General features: G+C 41.5%; 1 protein-coding gene across 1 annotated transcript in view; it reads right to left on the reverse strand.

Annotated features, from left to right (window-relative positions):
* fbxl16 (F-box and leucine-rich repeat protein 16) overlaps nucleotides 1-20981 on the reverse strand; it is a 47742-nt gene extending 26761 nt beyond the window's left edge. The window contains exon 1 of the mRNA XM_074657300.1: nucleotides 20399-20981. The gene's annotated coding sequence lies outside the window, so the exon portion shown is untranslated. The remainder of the gene's footprint in view (nucleotides 1-20398) is intronic.
* Between the last annotated feature and the right edge of the window lie 628 nt (nucleotides 20982-21609).

Raw genomic sequence — 21609 nt, forward strand, 5'->3', positions numbered from 1 at the left:
GTGTTACTCTGCAGCTGTGGCTGTCTGGCCTTCATCCGTGTCAGTGTAGAGAGTGTTAACTCGGCCTTCGATAACACGCCACAAAGCTACATGTTTGTAAGATGTAAATATAAAATGTGTAAAAATGGACTATGCGTGGTAATGAAAGGAGATGAGGAACGGACCCCCCCACACACTCCCACACACACCCACACACCACCACCACCACGTGAATGCACAAGGCTGTCATTTATTTTCTCACACGGAATTGTCACACGGAAATAAATACAGGACACGGTGTTAAAATGGTGATCGACTGCACACATTCAGAAAGATTTAGGCAACGCTTTATCACTCTCAACTCGTCAAATACCGCCGCTTGGTCAGTGGCCCTACGCTTCAAACTATGACACTCTACGTACCCCTCTAGTGTCAGTTTTGGACGTGTCAGCGACAGTGTGTCTGTTTCCGCTCTATACATGCAAAGTGTCTTTTCAAAATAAACTTCCGTGTTCACAGAAAACCGGGCCATACAGGACATGCGAGCGAGCAGCAGCGCAACGCGACAGCACGACGCGAGCAGCGTGCAACCTCTTGCTTTATACTGTATTTCAGTGCCCATGTTAACAGATAGAGCCTATTTTTCCCATGTGCCACGCGGTTCACTGTAAATATAGACAGTGAAAATATTTTTTGGACGGTATGTTGACATCATACCAGAAACAGTTTCAATGTCTTTATCTGTAGAATATATCACAAACATGAAAATATTTTCAACTTTTCATTTCACAATAAAAGCATTCTAGCTTTTCTTTTTTTCTGTGTGCAGAATCCCTTCATTTGTTAACATTATATTTCATTTTATTCTGTAATATTTGCAGGACAGTGTTGTGGAAAATGCAGCAACTTGCAAAGCTCCAAAAATGAATAGAGTACCGGCTTCTAATTGTAGATTATTATTATTTAAATGAGCACACACTTCTTAACCTTTTCAGTCTAAAATAAATATATAAATGACATTTATGAAGAAGTGAAATGGCCGTTATGAAAGGCAAACTATGTAGGAAGAGAGGGCTGGCAGAAGCAGCGCCGCGGCAGCAACGCTGTCTGTGTGAACACCACACGCGTGAGAGACACAGCAATGCCGCTCATGTATCCAGTATATGTTCCAAACATGAGCGAGCCCATGAATGAGAGTGGAGAAACTGCTGCAGTGTTTACACGTTGCCTCTTCTATGTTTTTTCGGCTCACCTCTTTCATCGGTTTCAAATCCCAAATGTTACCATATTGGCACAGTTTTACTTTTCTTTGAGAATGGAAATAGGACAATGGTGTGAACTGTCATGAGCCCAGCCGCATCTCGTCTCGTCACACCAAAAAAACACATGAACTTTCTAGCAAACAAAGACCTCCCTCCTCTACTGAAAGTTGATCTTCTTCAAGTAGCCGGCCTCAGCTCACGGCCTGTCAGACACTAGTGGCTCCGTTAGTCTGTTTATAAACCAATTTAATGTTATGTTAATCACGTTGTCATATTACCTATCACTAATGCAATACAAGCTGGATTTAGTGCCGTGACGCCGTCGGCACAGGTTGCTGATGTGGGCTACTTTTTAATGTGCCAGAACATTTGCATAAAATCAACGGACCGGATGGGCAAAACCCGAAATCCACCCAACTCTGACATCTCAACATCTCACACTGACCGTCATGTACAGTATTCTATAATCTCCTGTTCTGCTCTCTCAGATGTCTCATCAGCTCCATAACTTCAGGTGTTGTGTATCCAGGAGGTCTCTTATGTAAAGGAGTAGGTGTGCTACTAACACAAGCTCACCCACACAAACGATTCATCATTGACACTCCACTACAAACACTGTAGGCTGAACGTAGTCACCGTGACGTCACTCATTGGTTCGTGGACTGCCGTTTTGAAGCTTCGAGTTCAGCACTTTGGCCGTCACCATCTTGGTTATTTGCAACCAGAAGTAACGCTAGAGGGCAGAGCTAAGCACAACCGAACGCCGAATAAGACCTTGTCAGGCGACCAAAAGGTTAAAATTCACTTTGATGAACTCAAAACACACTGTGAAAGGGTTAAAGTCCTACAACGAAAAGACAGACAATTTCCAGACCGGACAAGTAGTGACCTGTCAATCACAAGGTAGCCCCCCACCTTCACTTCTCAGACCCGGAGTTGCCCACTGGTCCATATTCTCATAGTGATTTCTCTTATCCTTCGTCTGCTACTCAGCATATTCCATACATACTGGCCTGGGGTGATGGCTAGGGAGATCTATACTTTATAGTGTGTTTAGGTCATGGAGCACGTTGATCCATATCCTATGTGATGAACTTGTCTGGAAACATCTTGCACAGCAACTACACTGATCCAGCTCAAAGGACCATTTGTGATTATGTTTAAAATCTCTTAATAGTGATACAGTAATAAATGTCACAACTTGAATCACTGTGGTGTAACGGTTAGAATACACTAGGAGACACTTCAAAGGTTTCTTTTAATTCACTAGAGGGCTATAGATAGACGGACGGATGGACGGACAGAGAGATCTAAATAGCATAATTTATTAATTTGGAACTGAATTCCAATAAACTTGGAAATGAATGTAATAATATGAAATTGAATTCAGTTGCTCTGAAACTGCATTTGATCTTCACTGAAATTTGAACTGTCTATACTTCCGCATTCCGTTCTCACATTCATTTGTGGTCTGATACAAAGTAAATTCAGTGTCTCATATTATTATATTTTCCAAGTCACTGTAGCTGTCATATTTCGCAGAGACAGACCTTCCTTTCTGCCACTTTGAATTCAGGATTTAATCGATAAAGAAACGATCAAAACGTAGGCCAGAGTTCCGTCAATCTGCACTCGATTGCTCTTCCTCGACGACCGGATGTGTGTCTCAGTGAAATGATGTTGAAGTACAAGAACTGACTTTGAATTGAGAGAACTGAATGTGGAAGTATGTAGAGTGGGATTTTTTCAGTGAGGATCAAATACAGTTTCAATGCAACTGAATTCAATTTTAATAATATTACATTCAGTTTAAAGTTTATTGGAATTCAGTTCCAAACTACTAAATTCAAATTCAAATTATATCTATTTAGATTCAGTTTTTTAAATACAATTATTCAAATTGAGCAATTCAAATTCAAATATAAATGATTCAAATTCAATTTCTAGTGATACATATTTCTGCCCTTAGATAGACAGACAGATAGATAGATAGATAGATAGATAGATAGATAGATAGATAGATAGATAGATAGATAGATAGATAGATAGATGGATAGACGGACACAAAACTGTTAAAATGTGCCTTTTTCCATCTAACTGTCCTGTATCTGCGACCAGATGGGAGTACAGTGTTTCAAATTGGCTGTATGTTAATGGCACGTAACAATGACAACTAATATGTTTCAAGTTCCAGATCAATCAAACTCCTAGTGGCACTGTTTGCTAAGCCACATGTTGGCATCTAGACTAGCTAGTCAAGTTACACAAGCACCAAACACTCACTCATTCTATATTTACAAAGAAGGCACACAATATAAAGCATACTCCTACAGTATATATAGTCAGCAAGACGACCTTTATCCCAATCGTATCCATCAAGGGAACTAGCAGATAGGGATGCTGATTTAGAATTTCTTTTCTGACCGATAGCCGATCCTCGTTAACCAACCCATTAACTGTTAACCAACAAGTTTAGTGGCTTGCATTCAGGGGTGCTGTGGTTAAAGCACCTAATAAGCCGCCCAGGTGCAACGATAACCTGATGCACAGACAGGTTAAATCCGTCATTTATCACCAGCTGCAGGATGCAAAACAGGCCACTGTAGCAGCCACCATGTTGCGTACATTGTCGTGGACACATGCAGCCACTTTACTCTCCACCGCATCATTGGGTTTAGCTGCGAGGTTGTCAACTAGTTAACGAGTGTCAGAGAGAGAGAGAGGGAGAGAGAGCGCGTGTGTGTGACGACTGTGAGTGCAGTGTGTGGTCAGTTCGTCAGTGAATAAATGAATGCTACAACTCCTCAGACCCGAGCCACTTTCTTGTGTCTCGCTCGCCACCTGCTGATTAAAGTGAAGGCGGCTAGCCCCGAAGTTAGCGATAACTTCGCCCCAGGCTCACTTAAGGTGGAATGACCTTTAAGGTGGAATGGCTATTATCCTTTAAGTCACGAGCTACTCTCAGCTTTTTCTTTTCTTTTCTTTTTTTTATATTTCTTTTAACCGTCTAACTAGCATTAACCGCTCAAAATTCTTATTGTCGGCTAACGGCTAAACGGTTAATTATTAAAGGTCCCAAATTGTAAAAAGTGAGATTTTCATGTCTTTTATATTATAAAGCAGGTTTAAGTGCTATATAAATACTAGTAAACTATCAAATACACAGAAATACACACAGAAATTTCAGAAATTGTGCGTTTGAAACAAGCCGTTAGGATTTCTGTCCATTTGTGATGTCACAAATATACAATTTTTGGCCATTACACCGTTTTAAATGTAAACATTCTAAATGTGTCCCAGTTTATTTCCTGTTGCAGTGTATGTAAATAACATCAGCTGACAGGAAGTAAACATGGACCCAAGCTGTAGCCTAGCAACGTAATTCCATTGCAATTCCGTTGAAATGCATTAAAACGGAGCGTTTCAGACAGAGAGTAAATACAGGTATATTCAGGCAGACAGTATGAGGAAAATAAAGTGTTTTTTTTAACATTACAGCATGTGAACATGTTCTAGTAGAACCACAAAATACAAGTATGAATCTGAAAATGAACATGATATGGGACCTTTAACATCCCTACTAGCAGACAAATTAAACGAGCCAATTACCAATTGGCCAATTACCAATGGATTACCAATTAGCCAATTACCAATTAACCACTCAAATGAGCTGAGGAACTTTTATTGTTATTATCATTATCATTATCATTATCATACCATATCTAAATGTGTATGTGAGTGTGAGTGTGTGCTTGTCTTTTTCAATGTCCCCCTTCTTTTTTCCTGTGTTTTGGATCATCTAAGTACTTCTTAGATTCGTACATCTTGTTACCTTTATTTGTCAGGGACCATGTACAAAAATATATTAATCTCACACAAGGAAAAGAGATGTATTGTACCAGTAATTACTGTTGTTATTTTATCTATTGAATCAGGATGAAACTCCTCCCACACAGCACAATCCAAACAAGCTTTATCTTTCACATGACCAAATGATCAGAGTGTGCTAACTCAGATCATAATGTGGTTTCAACATTGTGATCTGAGTAAGCAATTGGTTGTGTTAACTAATAAGCTTTCTACCACCAACTAAACTAAACATTGATCACCAGAATCAATCAATCAATCAATCAATCAATCTCACAGACAGGACAGTGCTGAGGAATTCAATCAAGATTCAGCAAGAACACAACACTGATGCTTTATGAAACCCAGACCGGTACTTTGCGTAGGCTTGGATCATGTCAGCGAGGTTGTTTATTGACCAGAAAGGATAAGCGGTGGAAGCAGATGTAGACCTCTGCTGCCACTCCTTCCTTGTTTGTTTCACTGGCAGACACCATCCACATTGACCCACCGGTGGGTTGTTTTTTTTCTTTCTTTTTGGTCATTTACTGTGCTCACACATTGACATTATAATTCTAAAACACAATCACTAAACAAAGATTATGCCTCAAGAGTCAGTTCAGCCAAATTACTAAAAAAAAATCAACTAATTTCCCGTTTCACTCTGGACAATCCGACCATATGGCCAGAAAAAGGAGGTTGATATTAGACAATTCTGCCAAACGTCATCCAATGGCAACATTTTCAGTAGGTTTGAGTAAAAATAAACCCAACATCTGATTCCCTGGGGGATACATTTGTGGTTGTTTTCAATGGAATCGTGCAAATAAAAACATATAAAATGCTCAAAATTATGAGCAATATTGAGTTATTTTACTCCGCAAGCAACAGATTCTCAATGCAGTGTCATAAAGTGTGGGAGAAAATGTTCGTTCAACTTTAAAAATACCTGAAGGAAAAGTTAAAAGCGCAGTACACCACTTTAACAAGTCACTTCACCAGTCAGTAAATCAGTTGTATAATGTCTTCTGTGGCCCTGGTGGAGATTTGTCTTTTCTTTATTACTGCAATAAACATACAGAAATGACATACAGCTAGATACGTATATGGCCACATTGGAATTATAAGGTTCTATCTGTGTTCTATGACATTTTTACGGCAGTCATTTCTTGTTTTAGGATGAATTATCTCTTTTCTTATTCAAAAAAGCAGTGCAGGTCAAGTATAAAGGTCAGTGAAAGGAATTTTACTGGTGGTCTCATGAAGGACAGCAGGACAAATGCCAGGCAAGTTCAGTCTTTTTAAAATTGTTTCAGATCTTGATAGGTTTATTTTCATTGTTAGCCACCTAACGCTAGCTTCCTAAAGTTAGTCTGGCAACGACCTATCCTAACATTAACCATTCAAGGTCAATACTTAACCTTAAAGGGATAGTTGTGGTGTTTTTAAGTGGGGTTGTGTGAGGTACTTATCCATAGTGGGTGTATTACTTACAGTAGATAACGGTCGGCGTGCCTCCAGCATCGAGAAACAGACAGGAGTACCGACACCGGAGCAAAGCAATGTGCTGCTGTGGACGGAGACGGCAGTAACATGTATTTTAGCCACCTAAAACAAAGCCTCCCTTTAAAACGGTATCCATTTAAGAGTACACTATATTTAGAATATTTTTCAACGGTGAACTGAACTGAAAGTGGAACATACAGTATCTATACTGTTTTTGTCATCTGAGCCTGCTGGCTTTGGAGAGAGCGTAGATAAGTTTCACTTTCAGTTCAGTTCCCTGTCGGAAAGGAGAAGGAAAGGGCTGTCTGACGGCAAGATAAAACAGTGAAAATATTGTAAATATAGTGTACACTTACACAAATATTGATTTTTTTTTAGGTGAGCCTTTCTTTTAGGTGGCTAAATACGTTTTTCTGCCGTCACCGTCCACAGCACTGTATTGCTTTGCTCTGGTGTCTTTACTCCTGTCTGTTTCTCCAAACTGGGAGCACACCAACCGTCATCTACTCCAAGTAACACACCTTCTATGGATAAGTACCTCATACAACCCCACTTCAAAACACCCCAAACTATCCCTTTAACTATTCAAGGTTAATGCCTAACCTTAAGCATCTCGCAAGAGTTTCCCAAATTGTTACGTGTATGAATTGTTCGGTTCATTTGAATTAAGTTATGAGGCCGATTGTGTATTTTTTTCATGCAAAGTTAGGCTCCCCGTTTATTGTCACCATTGTTATGAAAATGACGAAAAAAAGTGGTGGATAAAACGGCGACTGTGTGAGCACATGTGTGCAACTCCTCCCAGCAGCATTTAAACAACCTCTACATGCAGATTCAGACAGGGTAAAAAACACAACTAAAGCATTGGGGAGGTTTATAGTGAAAGATATGCAGCCTTATGCAGTCGTGGAGGACGCTGGACTTTAGCATATGATTAATGTAACGTTACTTGAGCCGCGCTTTAATATTCTCTCTCGCTGACACTTAAACAACACAGTAATTCCAGCAGCACAATCCCTGTAATGTGTTTCATATTCATTAATTATTTTTAAATAACACAGTGACACAGAAATCCAACCGTATTCCTCCAAATACTGCACTTTGTGAGTGGAAAAACGAATCTTTCAATTAAGAGCTGTTAATCAGGGAATTGAGACATGTTATAATGTTCTTTTTTTTTTTTAGTATAGTTCTGGTTGAGCTTATGCTTCAATTTATGTTGATGGCTTTAGTCTATAATTAAATCATATATTTATATGAAAATAACAAAGCTGCATTTTGTTGGCTCTAATGACTGTAGAAGACCTATTCTTTCAGTTAAGATTTGACAAAAAATAAGTGTTTATGTTCCTTATGTAAGCCATACTTTTTTTAAGGCAAACATTTATTAACTTATTTTTGCCAAATAAATGAAAAGCATGTTGAAATCAGAACATGACCTCCTCGCTGTAACATAAATGTAGCAAACCGAACCGTAAACCGTGACCCCAAAACCCGTGATATGAACCCAACCGTGAATTTTGTGAACCGTTCCACCCCTATACTAATCTACCCAATAGTATGCAAAATATCAAAAATTGGCTCCACACTGACAACAAACTACACCATTAAAGAGTTCAGACATGTATTTGTTAATGATAAAAAATGAAAAATGTAATAATCTATGATAACACTCTATGAAAGTACTTCACATAGTGTGGTGGAAGACGTACCAGCATATCAGCAGTCACACACACATTCATACACTGATGGCAGAGGCTGCCATGCGAGGTGCCAACCTGCCCATCAGGATCTAAACTAAATACTCATTCACACAGCCTTTAGGAGCAGTTACGGGTTCAGTGTCTTGCCCAAGGACACTTCGACATGCGGACTGGAGGAGCCGGGAATTGAACCGGGATCTTCCGCTTAGTGAACGACCCGCTGAAACCACAGCCACCCCTCGCTCAACTCACGATTAAAGAAGACAGGGTGCTGGATCCTTAATGTAGATAATAGAACTAGTATTAACTCCTCGTGGTGGCACACCTCCACCAATCAGTCAAGTGTCAGTTTACATCCACATCTGTCCAAAACGTCATCATTTTATCCTGTAAGACATTTGTGTGAAATTGTCATAATTAGCAGATGAATTCTTAAGTTATGGCCAAAAACGTGTTTTGTGAGGTCACAGTGACCATTGACCTTTGGCCTTTGACCACCAAAATCGAATCAGTTCATCCTTGAGTCCAAGTGGACATTTGTGCCAAATTTGAACGAGAGATATCACGTTCACAAGAACGGACCGGACGGACGACCCGAAAACATAAAGCCTCCTCATTATGTTTTTAAAAAAGAAACTAGGAGAGCACTCCAATTTGACTTTTTTATATTGCCACACAGACCTTTTCAGGCAAGATGCCCTTCTTCAGCATGTGTTCTGGCAATTTCAAAATCAATATACACAGGTGGGGTTAATTATAGATGGCCGCAACCATTCACAGTCACATGATGTAAATTCTATATAGAATAGATAGGAGAAAACAAGAAAAAACAAATGTGTGAGTGAGGGAATCAAGGAAGTGTATCCGATACTTGTGTTCACAGATTTTCCCAACATAATACAAATGACATGGGCATTTTACCAGGTAGACCACAAACTCAGTGTTACATGTGATTCTGCCCCTGACCTTGATGTCAACACCAGACTTCGGATTGGTGAATTGATTATCCTGTCGTCTCACGGCATGAGGGTCGCAGGTTCAAACCCGGCTTTGGGGCCTTCTGTGTGTAGTTTGCATGTTCTCCCTGTGTTAGGGTTCTCCGGTTTCCTCCTACAGTCCAAAGACATGCAGGTTAATTGTTGACTCTGATTTGCCTGTAGGTGTGAATGTGGGCATAATGGTTGTCTGTCTCTATGGCCCTGTTCAGACCTGGTATTAACATGCGTCCTCAGTGATCCGATCACAAGTGGACAACTCTAAGTACAGGTGTGAACGCACTCAAGACGCAATGAGGACGCATTGACATCAGATCTTTCGGACCACATTCAAAGGTGGTCTGGGCCACATGTGGCCACATTCTTTTAGCAGTGTGTAGTGAATGTGTCCTGGGCCACATTAAAGCTTCAGTAGGCAGTATATTTTTGACATCATTGGGCAAAAATTCCATAATAACCTTTCAGCATATTGTAATTCAAGTGATCTGAGATCACTCTGTTTTCAGGCTATAGAAAATCTAGCCTGTGACGGGAGACTTTGACCAATCACAGGTCATTTCATTGAGAGAGCGTTCCAATTGGCTGTGCTCCAGTCGTGTGACCAGAACTTGGCGTTCCTTCACCAGATTTCACAATGGCGGCGGCGTCACAAACTTTCTCATTTTACAGCTAAACCGTACACTACAAGATGATTCTGAAAACATCTGAGGAGAGAAATAGGCATTTCCGTAACATAATATTGATTCATATTTGATCTGCGCTGCCTAGTTTGACAGTTTGATCAGAGTTTGCGAGTGATTGGCAGTCGGCTCTCATAGACAGCAGCTGGAGAGCAGACCTCAGATCAGCTCTTACTGCTTGTTTTCCTCCGGTCTATGAAATCTTGAAGATGCCGTTAGGAGCACCGGAGGACACTGGAGGACACCGGAAGACACAGAGGCACATGAGGTTTTTTTTCAGGTTACCTGTTTCATGTACTACTGTCACGATATAGCAACCGTTTTATAAAAATAACTTTTTTTAATCATATTTGCTCCAATCTCGCCTACTACACATCTTTGATTCCCTCATTCCCACTGGGATGAATGAGGAGTGTTTCCCATATCCACTCACTACCTGTTGCATGGACTTATAGATACAGGACTATAAGTGGATACAACTGCAAGACTCTGAGACGAGGTATCCTTATAGACCTAGGTTTGAGTAAATCCACATTGAGATGGTTGTCCAGTAATAGTGATAAGTATGTACAGTATATGTTTGTGTGGGTGAGGATGTAAAAAGCATGAAATTGGATTTCTTGAAGAAAGGAGTATTATGTATAATGTTGAAATATGTGTATCGTATTCAGACCCTCTACTACTACTACTACTAACTATTAATTATAATGTCTTTCACCTCAACTGTAACAAAATTCCTAGTTTTATTAAAAATAAATGTCTGTATATCTCATCAAAAAGTACTGATTCTGACTTACAGTAGTGAAATTATTATGCAACATTTTGAAAATAATTTATTACCTCCACCAAAGTCGAAGGCTAGGAGGTTATGTTTTCGCCGGCGTTAGTTTGTTGAGAGACTAACTTTGAGAGAAACGCTCCATTAGAAACTTTAGACAACCTAATATTTTAAATATATATTATTGACATCTTGACAAAGATACAATTCTACTGTTAGTCCATCACTTCCTAGGGATTTCCTTATTTTCATCAAATGTATGGCTTCAGTAATTTCAGAACTCAAAAGCCCACCATCACAGTTCCATCTGTCCATAAATATTACAATCAATACATTTAAAGGTCACATATGCTCATTTTCAGGTCCATGCATGTATTTTAATTTTCTACTACAACATGTTTACATTACATTACTTTAAGCCCCCCCCCCTCCCGAAAAAGTCAGCTCTATGGTTGCATTAGCCAACATTAGCTAGCGTTAACATTAGCCAGCTGTCAAATAGCAACACGGCAGGTGCCGGTGGTCTCTTCTTCAACATCATGGATGAAACCTTCAATCCAGTTGCTGTATCCCTTCGTTTGGATTATTTCGGGGATCTCTACAGACGTATCTGCCCACGTTAGATTGTTTAAACACTTAGCTTAACGTTTGGACCACTTCACCAAAGCCAGCTGTCCGACTACTTTCCATGTTGGCGTTCAAACCCGTGCATGATGTAAATCATACCCTCGTGGGGACACGCTCATGTGATTGGCTGAAAAGGAGGGAGGCATCTGATTGGCTACAGATAATTCCCTGTTCGTGGATCGGTGCACGTCAGGGGAGTCTCATAAAACCCACACACAAATGCAGTGAAGTTCATACATGATACGCAGTTTGTAAATGCAAGTTCAACAGTTTGTATATAAATGTAACAATATCCAAATGTGTTTTTGATGAAACTTGCAAATACTTTTAAATACATATATGTGTGGATTTCTATCACATGTATTTGGAACGAGAAATATTTGTGCGTGCATCAGAAATATATTTGTGAACCTTGTTTTTTTATGTGGATTTTTTTTTTTTTTTACATTTATATACAACGATAACTTTTTTTGTGGAGAGAGTCATTTATATATAAATCACAAAATACATTTGTGAATCCTTGTGTGCATTTGTGAATATTGAGACTGATCTGACCCCATACAGCTCTGATAGGTCAGCGTTTCCGGGTCTGTGTTAAGGACATGGATATAAAATAAAACGTGGATAGGGTGCCGCCACTCAGCCTTGCTTCCAATTCTTTCCAGTGGCTACTCGCGGTATTGCAGCAAAAATCCCCCTGTGGCCCAAAAAGCATTTTCCACCTAGACCACCATTATAAAAGAGATGTCTGTAAAACTGTTGACAGGAGACCTCCAACTGCAAACAATGTGGATTATGACTCTTGTTTTTGAGGTTTTATATTTGCAGAGAGAAGCGATTTTAAGGGGAACACCACCTACATGAAGAATTCCAATATGTTATTTCTATGGCCTAGGAGAGTTCAATAACATTTGTGAACATGAGCTATTCTCTCTCTCTCAAAGCCAGAAACCAGAGAAGTAGGTCTCAAACTTGTGATGTCGTATGGTATAAAGTCTGCAGCTGCTCCACAGACAATGAATGGGAGACTGATTTTGTTTGCCTTTTTTTTATACCCAAATGAGCTTTATTCTATTGTCCTGTTCTCAGTTGTGAAACAGAAAATGTTCCCATATGCACAGAACATTCCCCTGGGTGCTCTCTGTGTCGTCTAGAACATCTCTCCCTGTTCGCTGGCTATGGAGCAGCTCCACACTTATACCCTACGACATCACAAGTTTGAGTTTTAGCGCTCTAGTTTAGGGATTTGGGAGGGAGTTGTTCATGTTTACTAATATTTTTTTTGGACTGTCTTAGACCATAGTGTATGAATTTTGACATAGTTCCCCTTTAAAGGTCCCATATCGTGCTCATTTTCAGGTTCATACTTGTATTTTGTGTTTCTACTAGAACATGTTTACATGCTGTAATGTTAAAAAAAAAACTTTATTTTCCTCATACTGTCTGCTTGAATATACCTCTGTCTGAAACGGTCCGTTTTAGTGCATTTCAACGGAATTGCAATGGAATTGCATTGCTAGGCAACAGCTTGGGTCCATGCTTACTTCCTGTCAGCTGATACTATTTACATACACTGCCACAGGAAATAAACTGGGACACATTTAGAATGTTTACGTTTAAAACCGTGTAATGGTCTAAATATCGTATATTTGTGACATCACAAATGGACAGAAATCCTAACGGCTTGTTTCAAACGAACAATTTCTGAATACGGGCTGTGTGTATTTCTCCATATATTGAGTGTTTTGATAGTTTAACAGTATTCATAAAGCACTTAATCCTGCTTTATAATATAAAAGACGTGAAAATATTTCCATGTCTTTTTACAATATGGGACCTTTAAGATCAAGATAATATAGCATCCCTCCATTGAAATCTCAAGACTCCATACATACTGTATATAAGACTCCATAAATTGAATGCATCAAACTTAAATTGAGTGATAAAATCAAAGGAAAATAAAGCAAAACTAAAAATAAATTGCTATCTAAAATAGCAGAGACTATGAAAAGCACATTCATCAGTTAACCTAAACTACAGGTAGCCTTCCATTTAAAATGTATCCCAGAACTGAACCTGAAATTTTAACTGTTGGTCAACACCTCTGTGGGTCAAGTCAGAGTACCTTTTGTTAAACCTTGGAGACAGTTTCTCTATTTTTGTTTTGTTTGTGAGGAGAGATGCTAACTCCTAACTCGCTGACGTCCCTAAACAGTCTTAGAATTACATTAACTGGGTATCACTGTAAAGCTGAAACTCTTGTGGATCCAATGAGCCCAACTGTATTCATGTGTGATGATGTTAGTCCCCATAGGAGCCATTTCAATGTAGTGAGAGCATTTTTTTTAAACTTGGCCTCCCTGTATAAAATGACCTGTGGTGACCTCTAGGATGATCACAGCCTCATGAAACTTTACAGACCCAAACTACATACCTAGAGTATTCAGAGGATGGATGGCTTTCCTAGTTAGAATGACAATAAGGGGGTTTCTGAGCAGTTTCCAGAACAGATGTGCTCGCCATTCAATCGCCGAAAAATGTGATTCTTGCAGAAATCTGCAAATGTCAAAAGTTTTTTGATCCCAAATCCCACCATGACTGTTTCTATGGTGTTCCTCAAGGTCTTGGTGTATTAATGTGGTATTTTGGAGGGATTATTGATCATTTTTATCAATTCTCAAATGGTAAAGAAATTGTAAATTTAGCACCAAATCTGTGTAACAAATGGTATCAACCCAAAAATTGCTGCAACAACTTATGAGACATAATAGAGCATGGAGATGACCATCACATACTTCTATCATAATGTTCTAAGCCCTTGTATACTTTCACTATTTATTTATTTATTTATTTATTTATTTATTTATTTATTTATTTATTTATTTATTTATAATTTATGACTAGAACAACTTGACACACAGTGCTGAGCTGCATCTCAAATTAATCTTCAGGTTCCCAGCTTTCAGATGATGTACACCACTTCTATGTGACATCTACTGCTGACTATCCACCCCTTAAACATCCCCTGTCCCCTACCCCTCTAAAAAAAGAGGTCCGAATGGAAAGGGGTGGTATCAGCAGGGACCCACCGTAGACAGCAGGGAAACCAATGTGTACTGAGGACCATAAAGATTGAGCAACAAACCAAGCCAAGGCCAGATTCTCTTTTTTTTCCCAACCCGACATTCGGTGAGTTTGATTCCTTTTTGGAGTTTTTTGTTTTTGCAATGCAATGCTTTTTCCAGGTTTATATGTGTGGGAGGGCATTGAACCTTTTTTCGTTGGATTACTTGGTTGCATTAAGGAAGACTGTTTTTGAGGTGACAAATCTTGTGGACAATCCAGTGGACATTCTTCCAGGAAAATTTCCTGTGCTCTTATTTGGGGCAGGGTTGTTTAAGCTAACATTTAAGATTCCTCTTAGGGTCACGAGGGATTTAAAGACAACCCAAGTTATTTCCAGTTCCTCTCTTAACCAGGTCTTAGTAGCACAGTAGCGCTTGAACTTTATTTGTAACTAGGCTGAAGCTGTTTGTTATATTCTTCCCATCAATGTGTCTGGTCTACTAAAACCGGCATGCTTTCTCTGCTTTCTGGCTGCTTCTACCCAGGCTCGGACTGCTAATCTGGCAATTCTAGAAAATGGCAGATGGGCCGGCCCACCTCGTGGGCTGCGGGGCCACCACCTGCAATGTGGGAAAAAACTGGAATTACCGCCTCGTGGTTGTATGCCTCCGCTAACCACTCAAGTTGCAGTTTACATCCATGTCTGTCCAAAATGTCATCACGTCATCATTTTATCCTGTTAGACATTTGTGTGAAATCGTCAGAATTAGCATATGAATTCTTGAGTTATGGCCAAAAACATGTTTTGTGAGGTCACAAACCTTTGACCACCAAAATCAAATCAGTTCATCCTTGAGTCCAAGTGGACGTTTGTGGCAAATTTGAAGAGTCTCCCTGCAGGGGATCATGAGATATCACGTTCATGAGAATGGGAGGGACGTGAGGTCACAGTGACTTTGACCTTGTCTTTTGACCTTTGACCACTAAAATCGAATCAGTTCATCGATGTGTTCAAGCGGATGTTTGTGCCAAATTTGATGAAATCCCCTCCAGGCGTTCCTGAGGTATCGCATTCACAAGTATGGTCCGTACGGACAGACGGACGCACGGACAACCTAAAAACATGCCTCTGGCCACGGCTGTCGCTGGTGACGAGGTATAAAAAAGTGAAACGGTGGAGCAGAAAAGATTATAGAGAAAAAGAAAAAAATATCGAGGCTGATGCTGCAAAATGTTTTAAGATGACACATTTATTATAATAACAATAACGCTGTTACCATCGATGATGCCAGTGCCACGCAAAAAGCTGCTAGCTGCAGCAGTGATAGTTAGCAGAAGCACTGCTAATGCTGTACCACAAAACAAGACCGGCCAGGCGAGCATGAGTCACAGTTCATCACGATCACGATGACTGAGCCAATCAGATTTCAACAAAAACTGGGATCAGTCTAAATTGGGAGGGCCCGCTCGTATCCCCCCCCCTCAGCATTGAAAGTATTAGACTTGCCCAGTCTGACAGGCAGCACTCCGCTCCCTGCTCTAAGGATCAGGCTGGCCCACGCCATGGCCGAGGACCATACAGTAACTACTGACATCAGAGGCTGAAAAATAACAACTCTATGATCAGCGGGAGTCTCCCCCCTAAACTCCCCCCATTTTAAAGCATTATGAAACAAAAATCCGAGATAATTTGAGTAATGTTACACGAAAGGTTCAACTGTTATGTTTAGCATTACAAGGCCGAAGTAAGGGTTTAATCAGCAGCAACTGGACTTGGTTTAGATTCTTGAAGACGTTTCAATGCTCATCCAAGAAGCTTCTTCAGTTCTGGCTGCTGATTTAACCCTTACTCGGATACCATGACCTGGATGACTGAGAACCTTCACAAACATTACAAGGCCTACTACTCACATGCTTCTTGATCAGGGTAAAACAACTAATAAACAGTTTAAGTCTGTGTGTCTTGTAATATTCATTTTTAAATGATGAAAAGATACCTAACTCTAATGAGTCTTACAGCCCAGTACTACTTGAAAATTCCTGTGCCTTAATAAAAAGCATCCCAATATTCCAGACCTCTTCCCAAGCAATATTTGGAGCTTGGATTTACACATGGGCAAGGGCACATGATGACCACACCATTACCCACATCTGACATGGGTCCAGACCTTGTCCAACTTCAGATCAGGACATTGAAACCTAAACAATGGTGTTATTATTTTAAAAAAAGCTATTTATATTTATATATATTTATATATATTGGGCGGGACATTTTGACCATATTTGAATTTTGAGGGGATGTGTGTCCGTCCGTCCCCCCAGTATAAAGCCTTGGGTGATTTTATTTCTAGTAATTATACTGTTGAGTATTCCTGGACTGAAACTCCTGCTGAGATGCAGCTGAGTGTATGTCTTAGTTCCTGTGCTGTTGGCGGTGATTGTGTGCAGGCCTATGTGTGCTGTTGCCAGGGCTGAATTTTGTTCCCAGTCTAACCCTGACTTTCCCACCACTGGCTGCGGTCGAAAAGTCAAAAAAATTATCTTTTCCTAACCACTTTTCCTCGACCTCGATGGAAAACGTCATGAGGTCAAGGAAAGCTGAGAAGAAGAATTCATAAGGACTTAGGAAAAGACAACCGTGGTGTTGAGAGAATCAGACTGCACTTTCACTATAGGCTCCGTAATTATGATGCGACAACGGCGGATGTTAGTGACGTGAGTCTGCCGTGGTGAAACTACAATGTTCCGAAGACGGACTACAAAAGGCGCTATTTCCCCCCGTGGGTTGTTAAATAGCTCCTTCAGTGACAGGCTGCTTCACCCGCGGTGTGTGAAAGAGAGATACCACAGGTCTTCCTGCTGCTGGAACACTTTACATCAACAGATAATAAAGGTAGGGATGCTAATTTTGAAAAATGTCAACCGATAACCGACCCTCTTTAACCGATTATTAACCGTTAACCGACAAGATTAGTGCCTCGCATGCAGCGGTGCGCCAGCTACAGTGTATGAGCACAACAGACAACTGAGTCCCCAGCTCACGGTACGGGAGCGTATGCTGCGTTCACTGTCTCCATTTCACCGTACGGGAGCGTATGCTGCGTTCACTGTCTCTAATTCACCGTCTGGGAGCGTTAACTTAGCAGGCAGCCACTTTCCCAGTAAAAGTATCCACAGCAGTTTTAGTTTAGTTTATCAGGTTGTCTGCTGTGTGTCTGCCCGGCGTAACGACACTCTGTCTGCCCGGAAAAACGATAGCGATTGTCCGACAAACAGTGTGTGTGTTTGTGCTACGTTAGCAGCTGCTAGCGTTGCCGGTGGCTCCGTGCCCGCTGTAGCCACACACACATACGCTCCGTCAGCGCGGCGTAACTTCAGTGAATGTGGGTTTTGTTGGTTGCGCTCTAGCTGTGAACGTAGCTGTAGCAGACAGTGTGTGTACAGTTTATTTGTCGGTGAATAAATGCTACGAGGCTACAACTCTTCCGCTCAAGCGCGCTATAGACGGGAGCCGACTTCCTGTATCTGTAACGCCGCTAAAGACGGGCTCTTAAGGGTGGACCAGCTATTCTCCTGAAACTGACGAGACATTTCTTTTAACCGTTTGTACCGATAGTGTTAATCGGTTAAAATGCTTAATGTCGGTTAAACGGTTAATTATTTACATCCCTAAATAAAAGATTATCTGACCTAATGTGGACAACCGGTGAAAAATATCACTTCATTACCAAGGTTGGAATTGAAATATGCAAAGGAATAACCTACAGGCTACAACAACAAGTTTATATGATAAATATTGGGTTATCTTTTGATTTATTGTGAAGGAGTTGAACCATTCAATGTATATTTCATCCTACTCCTTTTCGGACGTAATATTTATTTATGTTGATTATTTGTTTGCCTTATGTTTACTGTTCTTTTTATTTGTTATTGTTTTATTTGTTACTTTTCAGAAATAAATAACTAGAAATAAAGTGAAACGAAATGGTTTTCACTGTCCGCTCATATTCATCAACATGAATCCCAATTAGTATATGACTGTTTGAAAATATTATGCAAGATAAGCACATCGTTCGTTGGCCGAATGGTGCATCGCCGAATGGCCGAATGGTGCATCGCTTTAAAAGTTGCGGCCGCAAGGAATTGTGGGGCGGCGTTATCTCCTTTCCTTTGGTAAAGGATGGTCCAGTGTCTTCTTCTTCTTAGTCCTCTTGGCCCCCTTGGGAGCATAGGGCGTCCACCATGGATCTCCACCTCACTCTCTTCTGTGCAGTGGTCTTTGCTTCTTGCCAGGAGGTCCCGATCTTGTTTAACTCGTCAAGCATAGACCGTCTCCAGTTGTTTTTTGGTCTCCCTGGCTTCCTCTTTCCTTGTGGGTTGTAGTCCAGAGATTGTCTTGTTATGTTTGTTTCTTGTTTTCTGAGTGTATGCCCGATCCATCTCCACTTTCTCCTTTTGATTTCTTTGTTGATTTGCTCCTGGTTTGTTTGTTTCCACAGGTCTGTATTTGTAATGGTCCAGTGTATCCTATGCTAAAGGAGATAATAAAGGAAGCAGTGTAGCACCTTTCCTTAGCATCTAGAGAATTCAAACAGCTCTTATTATGGCTGCTACTTATACCCCTTTCACACCAATGACCAGGGTTGGACCACTGTTAATCTACCCTGGTTCAACCCTCCTTTTATCAATTCAACCAAGGCCAGTCAACCCGGGTGAGAGAGGAGATGATAGTGGCATCATCAATGTGTGCAAAAACATAAAATTAAGGGTTAACCCTTTCAGACACACAGTCGACCCTGGTTCATTCCTGGTTGAGTCCTGGGTGTGAAAGGGGGTGTCGGATACATCCGGGTCGTTTCACTCCGTTAGGAACCGTCCTATAAGCAAAAAAATTACTTTTCCAACCGCAGCTCTGCATGGTCAAACTGCATTATCACAGAGCACACCACCTGCTCTATGCACAACTCCAGTCGACAACGTGGAACAACTTTTTTTGTTCTGGAGCTCACTGTATCAACCGCACCGGTCGGCCGTCATCTTGGAGGAGAAAAGAACCCTGATGATGTCATATTGGTGCCATCCGGGTTATCTCGGCTTGGGCTTGGAGAGAGGAGACCATGGATCTGACGATAAACATTATCCAGTTGCATTATGGGAAGTGTAACACACACACACATGCACACACCACCACCACCAGTCATGGGTCAGTCATAACAAACTTCCAGCCAAACACTGTTCAGATCTACACTAAATCACAAAATAAACTCATAATACAAATGTGTCCAGCTTTAACGTTGCTTAAGGAAAAGGGGGAGGGAGGGATGATTATAATATGTTGATTGGTGAAGTCAACATGATTAACTATAGGCCTGTACTCTTTCACGTGCCATGGAGCACACACACACACACACAGAGACTGAAGAACAGCTGACAGAGCAGCAGGGGTGGAACCACCACGACAAGCAGCAAAACACACAAGAGACACCTGGTAGGAAGAAGAAAAAAAAGACTTGAAAAAGAAATCACATCGCTGCACAAATGAGAACGAACGAGGGTTGCGTCACTGAGAGACGCTGACGTCATTGTGTTTGTTAATAATACGCAGCTCGATGCGGCTGATCAGCTTCTAGTCTCCCAAAGGCCCCGCTACACCACCACCACCACCATCACCACCATCTCCATCACCACCACCACCGTGCACACAAAGAGCTGGCTCCTCCAGCTCAATCCAGCTCACACCGTCAGCCCCGATCCCTCCGCAGTCTCCTCCGGCCTCGAGTGGAGCGGAGGAGACTGCGGATGCTGCTGCTGCTGCTGCCATCACCCAGCAGCCTCCATCATCCATCACAAGCACACAGACCTGCTACACACACACACACACACACACACACATTCCCTGCACCCATGCACGCATCCTCCTCGTCCGGCCCTTTTCTTTCCTCGCAGCATCCCTTACCTCTCTGATGATAATTCACTTGGGGCATTAATCCATGATCGTGCGCGCTGTTGTTGTCGCTGCCTCTCGATCCCGTTTATCGTCCCAACGTTGCGGCGCAGAGAGAGAGAGGTGAAATAAATAAATAGTGATGGAGAAGGCAGCAGCCGTGCCCGTGATGTTCCTATCGGGAGGCGGAAGATGCGCCTACCGAGCCCATAGAGACTGAAGAAGAAGAAGAGCACCCCGGGGTCCACAACCAGCAGCAGTCAACCGACCGACCGACCGCAGGGAGCAGGGAGCAGGGAGGACCGATGCTCAGCCTCCTCTGCAAAGACAAGCGAATCGAAGCGGAATATCCTCTCTGTTGTGTTTCCGATCGCCTAGTCCTCCTCCACAACAGAGTGGCCCTCTCTGTCTCCGGATTTCTCCTACACACACACACACACACGTACACGCGCGCGCGCGCAGAACGGAGCGGAGCAGCTCTGTCTCATTTAAAGAGATAGGAGAGGAGAGGAGAGGAGATAGGAGAGAGGAGAGGAGAGGAGAGAGGATGGGGCAGCTGGAGCAGCGCTGTGCACAGAGCCGCTCTGTCTGTTTCTTATGTAACCTGAGCAGCAGCAGCTCCTGATTGTCTGCAGCCCAGCACACACACACACACACACACACACACACACACACACACACACACACACACACACACACAACTACCTGCTGTACCTGCGTGCATGTGTGTGTGCGTGTGTTTGTCTGTGCAACTGTGTGATGGAGGGGTGGGGGGATGCTCTTATTAGGGGTTAAATGTATAGGGCCACTCTTCTGAACACTGAGATAATTGCTGCATTGACTGTTTTTATTTTATGCAAGGATCACAATGTATTATAATTTCCATATTGTAGTACATTATAATCTTTTTATAATGCGTTATACTCATATACACTATATGCATTATGTACAGGTTACGATACGATACGGTACGATACGGTACAATACGATGCGATACGGTACGGTACGGTACGGTGCGGTACGATGCGGTACGGTGCGGTACGGTACGGTGCGATGCGATGCGATGCGATGCGATGCGATACGGTACAATACGATACGATACGGTACGGTACGGTACGGTACGGTACGGTACGGTACGATACAATACGATACGATACAATACACTTTATTGTTCCCTTGGGGACATTTGTCTTGGACTGCACACCATCAGCTGCCTCCAAAGC

This window comes from Sebastes fasciatus, chromosome 13 (assembly GCF_043250625.1).
Source record: "Sebastes fasciatus isolate fSebFas1 chromosome 13, fSebFas1.pri, whole genome shotgun sequence".
Taxonomy (NCBI): Eukaryota; Metazoa; Chordata; class Actinopteri; order Perciformes; family Sebastidae; genus Sebastes; species Sebastes fasciatus.